Source organism: Catharus ustulatus, chromosome 24 (genome assembly GCF_009819885.2).
Source record: "Catharus ustulatus isolate bCatUst1 chromosome 24, bCatUst1.pri.v2, whole genome shotgun sequence".
NCBI lineage: Eukaryota > Metazoa > Chordata > Aves > Passeriformes > Turdidae > Catharus > Catharus ustulatus.
Window position 1 is genome coordinate 5,728,729 of NC_046244.1, and position 6,000 is coordinate 5,734,728.

Below are 6,000 nucleotides of genomic sequence, written 5' to 3' on the forward strand. Positions count from 1 at the left end.
CCTACAGATTTTTGTCTGTGCCCCAAGCAGTGATGTGGAGAGCAGCATTTCAGTGACTTGCAGCAAAACTGGGCTGAGGAGTTGCACACATGGACAGCTGTCCCCTCAGAACAGGGCTTGGCTCGTGGCACTCAGGGCTTTCCTCCTCTACCAGCTGAGCCTGGATCCACGGTCAGAACCTGCTGCTCATGTCACAGCTGCCACCAGGAACTGTCACAAGTGATGGACACAAGGTTTGCCATCATCCAGAGGTAACAATGGGAGCAGAAGTGAACTCACAAACGTGGTCAAGACAGTGGAAGTGAAAGAGATTCAGGCATAACACTGGAGAATCTATTGCAATATTAATATCAGAACAATTTAAGTTTATCATGGGAAGAAGTGGGTCATTTTAAGGATGACTAATGCAGAACTGAGATATTGGGTGCATGAAAATTGTATTGCAGCAAATTCAGATGATCCTTAATAACTTAATAACCATCTTTGCTGAAAAATCTCTTCAGCCTCATCCTCTAAGCCACTCAAATTCATTTATACAGCAATTTTCTCAGCTCTGGAAAATTAACAAGAATAAATTCAGTGATATTCCCAAGTATGTGTCCCTTTGAGCTGTATTAGGAACTGAAGGCTCTCTACCATTTATTTCAAAACATTTATTTCAAAAAAGTGAGATTGTGTCGTTTTGAAACTATAGTACAGAACTTTAGAAGAGCTTGTACACACATATTTTATTTTTCTGTTGTTCTGCAGGACCATTCACTAAGATGCTCTCAGCCACTTTGGGTTAAGTATGGAGTAGCTTTTAATTCAGAAAAAAATACAGAAACAATGAATGAAAACAAAAGCCTTTTCAGACAATGTAGAAGGAGCTTTGCAATAAACTGGAGCATTGTCATCCTTTCTTGCAAAGCCAGAATAAGTTTGTTCTTTGGCTGAGAAAAATCAAAATACACTGCATTATAGGAGCTCATCTTGCCAACAGAGTCGTTAAGAAGCAAGCCCTGAGTGCTTCAGATTCAGTTATACAGGTTTATATTATAAAACTGGCTGTGACAGAAGCAGTTCTGGTAAAATATTGCTTATTGAATAAAAAAGCCCAATGTTAACAGCTCTGCCACGACAAATACTTCTGTATCTGCTCATGGCCTCTATGCTCTGTAATAAACCCTGGGTGCCTGAAGCAGAGCTGTAACAAGCAGTGCTCCTGCTGAAGAGCCCAGAGCACGCTAACATTTGTCCCTGTCCCCACAGCCATTCCTGAGGCCACCAGAACGCCGTGACTCTGGCACCGCTCAGCCTTGCCCCCATTCAGATAACTCAGATAACTCACCCGCACCGAGCAGTTTCTCACAGCTAATCTCACTGGGCTAAAAGGAATTCTCCCCAGCACGGGTTTCACACCCTCACTAGGGACAGAAAAAGCTCTCCCAGTAGACAAAACTTTCACCACATTCTTTTGAACAATAGTTAACTTTGAGCTCCGTTCTGAGCGTGGCATCAATTTCCTACCTCAACCACAATCAGCAGTGACTCTTAATCTACTTCTGTTTTATTTTATAACACTTACCTCTGCCACGAAACAGAGCATGATCCTGGAAATTATCACCCTGAGGATGCAGGGTATATTTAAGACCTACATCTGAACCCTGAAGCCTGAGGCATTTGGAGCACACACAGCCCCAGCAATCCAGCCATCCTTATTATTTTCCACATCTTTGCAATCATTGCCCACATTTTTACGCCAGTAAAGAACTGAAATATTTCTCCACAGCCCAGAAGAATGAGCAAGTTAAAAAAAAAATATTCAATTTCAAAAATAAAAACATGCATACCTTTCAAAGTGTCTTTCCTCCCAAGTAAGACTTGGCTGTTCAGTCACAGAATCAGCCTTGTTCTATTGCTAAACTGGTATTTTATTTAAATACCTGAAGTTTATTTTACATCCAACCTCTCTTATCCGAGTCGGTTTTCATTTTGGCTTTGTACACCTGGGAAAGCTCAAGGCTCAGGTTATCATTCAGAATGAATGCAGTAGTCTTTCATTTTAAAAGAGTGGTGTCCAGTTAGAAAAGTCTAAACTTGAATCATGAATGCGGTTTTCTTCATCCCTAAGCTCAAGCTTCAAGCTCAGAGAATCTAAAAATTCAGGACCAACAGAATTCCGAGGTTCCTGAACATTTTCATGAACAGAGAAAGCATGATAAAATTTTAAAAAGCATTAGACACGATGCTCTTTCCATTTTCCCTCTTCCTTCTAAAACACAAGAGCAGAACAAGTAGCAAATTCTGTAACAGCTATAAGGCTGCTATTATAGATTACAAACTTTGTTTCTAACGCCCAAGAGTGAGCAAAAGAGTTAAAAGTAGAGCAGAATGATGGCAGCAAGAGGAAGCAAAGGCGAAACACACCTTTGTCTGTCGCAGACGGCTGTCCCAGCTCCTGCGCTCCGTGTCCAACCTTCATAGCCGGGACAGAACCGGCAGCAGCGAGGGAGGGACGCGCAGATCCCGCCCCGCTTTTTTACATGTCGAGAGCTCTCAGCTCTCTGATCACAAAGCGGCTTTCCAGCCCCTGTTCAAACAGTTCAGCTCCAGGGTAACAAGTTCAGAGTGGGAGGAGGCAGGAGGAGTCGCAGGGTGGTAACAATGCCGAGCAGGCGTTTCGCTCCTTTCGCATCCGCAGAACCTGTTCCGCAGGTTGGGAGCTGGAACATCTGCCCGCTGCCAACCTCTGTCTCCTAACACAGGCAAAAGCAGATTTTACGATGCACAGACAAGTAGCCTGTGGGAGGAAAAGTTAATCATTGCTGAGCACCGAGGGGTTTTTTTTACATTTTGGACTTCCTTGTGGTAATTTCAGCGAAGCAGCTCGCTCCCCTGTCAGGTTGTTAGAAGGAAAATCAGAGAAGCATGGCATGGAAATCAAGAATTGACTTCCAAAAACTTAATTAAAAACACAGCAGCTACGTTTTAAGAGATAACGGCGGTTTTCTGAAGTCACCAGTATCAGTCAGAATACAAAGAAGAATCAGATTTTCCTGGCAGATCTAGTGTAACAACTAACATTTTATGCACGTGTTTTATCTGTGTATGAATATAGATATGAAAGCATATCACAAAATGGGAAGGTCACTTGGCTTGCTGCACCTCCTCAGTTCAAAACACTGACAGGAGCCCCACCCTTCAAAACATCACAGAACAGCTTTTAGAATATAATAAAATTCATATAATAAGTCAAAATGGCATATACACAGGACTTACACACTTTGAATGTTTAACGTTTGTTGGCAGATCGGACATTCAGCTTTATAAACGGTTTGCAATCTAATAATTAAGTGGTCATTGGTCAAGATTTCAGCTTTGTAAAAAACAAACAAACAAATAAACAAAAAACAAACAACAACAACAAAAAAAACCCCAAACTCTTGAGCTCTCTCTAGTTCTTCTTTGGTTTCTTGACCACAAAATAAGAAAATAATATTTACCCACTTCAGTAAAAGGGCAACAAATATGTATGGTATTTTTCTTGACAATTGTTGCTGTGCGCTCTGCCTTTAAACAAAAATCAAAACATGAGAGATTGGTTTGTAATTCTGAACAAAATGACCCAAGGATTGTCAATTATTTGAATTTTGTATATTTTAAAAATTCTATAATTTAAGGTGGCAGCTTCGTGTCTTATTTAACAGCAGACCCAAGATTTAAGTGTGAAATTGTCCCGTTCCAGACCCATTTCCCGTGGGACATTTCCTTATGCAGGTGCGTCCCCTACTGTTGAAAAACGGAAAATTTTCCCATTTTTCCCCCTAATTCCATTAATTTAACAGCTACAGAGGGAAAATCCGCGACTCCACTGATGCGAAACACCCTAACAAATAAAAACTGAGCAGCGCCGGAGCAGGGAGGGAGGGATTAAGGATGTTTTGATTATCTGTGAGATTCATCACAGCTTTACTTGTCACGCACAACTTCTGGTGCAGTTTAATTAGAACTTTGATGCCATGATCTGTGCCCTAATAAGATACTGAAAGGATTACAAATATCCAGTTTATTTGTGGTTATGTTTGGCCACAGGGAGCCTTTTTTGAATCTCAGTAAAAAGGAAAAAACCCACCAAGCTCTGCTCTCCCAAAACTTTCCAGTGAGTTCCTGCTATATAGTCTGTAAATTCTTCATGAAAACACCACTTTAATTCCAGTGCAAGTAGTTTTGTCAAATAAATTAATTAAATGTGGAACTGTTTAACTGCCCTTCACTTTAGTGTGCTGCAAAACTGAATTTATAAAAATGCTAGGGAAAAAAAACAAAAACAAAACAAACAACAAAACGTGTTTTGGCAAAAATGAATGTACCACACCTCAAAGTGTAAATATATATATATATACACGCACACATGTATAGGTTGTAAATATTTACAGGATGCTGCTACTTTTGTTAAAATATGATTTTTTTTTAAGAAGTGGGGTGTTTGGGTTGTTTGATTTTTTAATTTACAAAAATATTATTATTATTTTTAAACGTCAAGCACAGCTGCAATAGCCTCATGGCAGGTAGCAGGACTGGCTGTCTCTCTGCATCGAGAGGCCAGCGAGTTTTGTGACAAGAATCATCAGACAGAGTCCAGTTTATTCCTTAAAAAAACTAGGAAATGATCAGGAATTCTGTCAAGACTCCAAATCCCCTCTGTCCCCAGTGGCTCACAGAAAGGAACCCACGGCAGGCACTGAGGGGCTGTGTGGATGATCAATTCCTCCAAAGCCATCTTCCCCTGGAACTTGCTATAATAGATAACGAATCCTAGATACCAAGGCTGAGCCAAATTCCTTAAGAATTTGGTCATCTCTAACACTTTGGAAGATAATTGGTTATAAATTAGTTTGTGTAATTGGTCAGTTCACCTTTAGAACTTCTCACTTAGATTGGATGCTGTTCTTTGTATAAACTTTTATGGGCTGTAGTTTGAATCCTCTTGAACCTATAAATGTGACTGTCTGTTCTTTGTCTCTGGGGATCCCTCAACCACCTTTCTCATGAAATAAATATTTTTGTGGAACACAAGGAAGGCCTCTGGTTTTCTCTGCTGGCTCTGTAGCTCCTGAGAGATGGCTGATCAACATCAGCACTCTCAGCTCCTGGTAAAACAACTACCAGGGGCAAAAAGAAAATTTACAGGGCTGATTTGAGGACTCTGGCTCTGAAAATTCCCCAGTTCTGCCACAGCCCCTGGTCCCAGGAGTTTGGAGATGGATGCACTGACATGTGGATGTACAGCTTTGTGTTTGTGTTTTTAGCTTTGCCCTGTGGAGGTGGTGCTTGTTGTTTGCCTCATGCAGAGAAAACAAAGGGTAGCTTGTTCAGTTTACCCATAAACAGCTCGTCTTTGAAGGGCTGCAAGGAGGCTTTGGCAGCTGTTGAAACAGCGATGGCAGGACACAGAATACACCTTTCTTCTGGATTATCCCGGGCTGCGGCTGGGCTGGAGCGTTTGTACGAGACTGTGGAGTGCTGCACCTGCCTGGGAGCGGTGATTTGTGAACTGTGTTGTGAATCCGATCCAAGATCCATTTTTACTGTTTTTACCACCTCAGCTATGACCGTGGTGCTCCTTCCCATTCCTTTTCCCTCCCTTTTCCCTCCCCTCACAGCCCTTTCCTCCCTTTTCCACGCCCTCACTGTGCTTTTCCTCGCCCCTTTTCCCACCCCTCACAGGCCTTTCCCCCCTTTTCCCTCCCCTAACACTCCCTTCCCTCCCATTCCCGCCCCTCACGGCCCCTTTTCCCACCTTTTTCCCACTGTATCCACCCATTTTCCCACCTTTTCCCTTTCTCTATCCGCCCCTTCCCCACTCGTCCCGCCCCTTTTCCCGCCCTTTTCGCCCCCTCAGGCGCGGCCCCGCCCCTTTCCCGCCCCTCACTGACGGGATATCCCTGCGCGCCCGCGGGTGCTCCGCCGCTGCCGGGGCCGCGGTGCCGCCTCAGGCCGCGTGTCCCTCCGCCCGCC

The 6,000-nt window shown here is 43.0% G+C and overlaps 1 protein-coding gene across 9 annotated transcripts in view; it reads right to left on the reverse strand.

Moving 5' to 3' along the window:
- PLCH2 (phospholipase C eta 2) overlaps nucleotides 1–2,526 on the reverse strand; it is a 75,068-nt gene extending 72,542 nt beyond the window's left edge. For all 9 annotated transcript variants that reach the window (XR_004420033.1, XR_004420032.1, XM_033079512.1 and 6 more), the window contains exon 1: nucleotides 2,410–2,526. The gene's annotated coding sequence lies outside the window, so the exon portion shown is untranslated. The remainder of the gene's footprint in view (nucleotides 1–2,409) is intronic.
- Nucleotides 2,527–6,000: the final 3,474 nt, after the last annotated feature.